The following is a 2836-nucleotide window of genomic DNA, read 5'->3' as shown; positions in this document are numbered from 1 at the left end:
CCTTCTATCTGCAAATCTGTTCTTTAAAAAAATCTGAAATTCCCTTAATGCTTCCAAAGGATTCCCAGTAGAATGAAGTCAAAGTTGTTCTAGTGGGCCTTGTGAACTAATCATCAAATTATCTATACACAACTAGTTACAACAATTAAAGCACACATTGTGTCTTAAGGGTTCACTGTAGGGGTATATTTATAAAACGTCACTGAATGGAGTTTGAATAAGCTTGTTTTCCTTCCTCTTATGTCTTTTAATGATCCTGCTATCCAACTCCCTACTTGTCCACTTGGAAATCCCAAAGGTATATTAGAATTAACATGTCCAGATCTAAAATTAAGATCTTTCTCTATTCCACTCCCAAACCTGGTATTCTTCCAATGTTCCCTGTCTCAGGGAATAGGGTCACCAAATAAGTATTTGTGCACACCGTAAACATATTCCTGAAACTAGCCTCTCCCTCAGTTCCATGTTTTTGATGATGGCCTCTAGATTTTATGTACTAGAGATGTATTAAAACCAACAATTTCTATTTGTACAGTTAATCCTAAAATCCATGATGCATTCATCTCTTGCCTGGGCTTATTAAGTGACCTCATAACTACACTATCTGCATCTGCTAACACTGGCTTCCAGTCCATTTTCCACACTGACACCAGACTGATTTTTATAATGTGTACAACATTTCACTATCATCCATTACACACACACTCTCCCCACTTGACATGTATAAATAACTCATTCTACGTTGACTAACAACTAAAATTGTTAACCCTAAATATCCATGTCCCTACACTGAGGGAGTAGACCCAATAACTAACTGTATACAATTGAAGAGGTGTTTGTTTGTTTTTTGCATTGTGTGTGTGCGTATATATATATATATGTATATATATATATATATATAATTTATAGTAACACTAATTACACTTACAAATAATAGCCAATATTTTAGTGGATCGACATAATAGAAGTTTAGTTCTCCTTTATGATAAGTATGAAGCACATGGTCTTAATTGAATAACTATTCCATTCCATTTGATGATTCAGAGTCCCATACTCTTTCCAACTTGTCACTCAAGCATCTTCCACACATGACTTCTTTCAGGGTTTGTGTTTTCATTTGGATAAAGCTAGAAGGGGAAAGCACAGGAGATTCCAAATGTGAGGTGCTTATGAGCCAGAAATGTAAGTGATACACATCACTTGCAAACCTAAACTCAATCACATTACTACAGTCAACTGAAGACAGAGGCTGTGTGTCTAGGATGAAAAGAAAATGGATTTGGTGATCACCTAACAGTTTCTTCCACTGATTCTACTACAGTTTCTGATTATCATTTACCTGTTTTACCCTTCTTCCCACATAGACAATACTTTCAGCATTTTCCCAAGGGAGTCAAACCCAATTCCCGTATAACCTATATTCTAAGAAAAAGCTAGGATCTCCAGTTGATAATCTGGTCTCTCTAGCAAATCTAGCTATAGCTGTTCTTTGTCTAGGAAACAAGAATTTTTAAAATATATTATTTTGCCACGTGTTATAATTATACACTGCCAATATACAATTTTTGTAGGATTTACCTGCCATTTTATGGAGTACATGAGCTTTGGAAATGTATCCAGAGTATTTATCAACATGATAGTGTCAATATAAATGAACCAGCTTGCTGTTCTACAAAATGTCCCCCAAATAAATTTTCCTTCTGTCTTCCCAACCCATTACATTCTCTTCTTAGTAAACTTTACTCCACTCAAAAGACTCTTTTTGAGGGATCTACCCACTTGCAAGAAGACCTCTGTCCTTAATCTGATTTTCTGTGTTACAGACTGTGTTACAGACTGTCAAAGTTTGGCTAAGTAAACCTAGATATTGGATGAAAGTCTTTCCTCCTGTTAGGAAGCTGTCCCCGCCCCTGTATTTAACCTGTCTCTATTCCAGGGATCTCAGCTACATGGTCAGCAAGGCTACCCTTGTGTATGTCTAAATATAGGGTGGGTCAGAAATTTCTGGAGATTAAGCAGTTGTCTCTGATAAGGTGTCAGAAAGTGTAGAATTTCACCCCAACCCCTATTTCTCTTGAGTGTTCTTCTCTCCCACATGTTCACTCCCACTCCCAAGTTGTAGCCCCATCTATGCCTCACCTGTCTGGCTTGAGTGGAAACAGTTGCTGGATGAGCTGATTGTTGGACGATTAGTATGCCTTCACTTGCTAATTTCGTCAGATTTCTCACATTGGCCTTGGCTTCTGCCTGACAAGCTTCAGGCTCTCTTTTAGACTTGGCTAGAGACTCTGGTCATGTCCTCCCACATCTGGTCTTCACAAATATGTCCCAGGCTACCTCTGTGAACTGAGTTATCACTGTTGGAATTGGGCTGTTCTCATGAAAAAGTGACACTCAAACATTCAGAGTCCAAGAAGGGGACTTAATTGCTTGGCTGTTAACTTGCTATCTCCCATTCTTTTTATCATTAGGTCATGTCCTCAGCCTGGAGATGACTGAGGTCTGTAATTCTAGTCAATGATTTGTTGAACAATCCATGGAACAGGTATAGAATATCCACCACTACATGGCAGAAAAGAAATTAATTTACATCTTTTTCATCTTTGTCTCTGAGATGGCCTATAAAAATATGGGGGGGGGGGGGAGGTAGCATGTGACATGTTGGGAGTGGAAGGAAAGTCCCTAGGACCTTCTGTCCTACTAATATCCTCACACTCTTATAGACTGTTCATTTGTTCAGCTTTTGCAGCCGAAGTCAAGGCCTGTGGGAACTTGTGATCTGGTCTCTCTTGAATGGAACAGGGCTTGACTATCCTGAAAGGCTTTCTGCCTCTCC

This window comes from Panthera onca, chromosome C2 (assembly GCF_046562875.1).
Source record: "Panthera onca isolate mPanOnc1 chromosome C2, mPanOnc1 haplotype 2, whole genome shotgun sequence".
In the NCBI taxonomy this organism is placed as follows: domain Eukaryota; kingdom Metazoa; phylum Chordata; class Mammalia; order Carnivora; family Felidae; genus Panthera; species Panthera onca.
Note: the sequence above shows the minus strand (reverse complement) of the source record.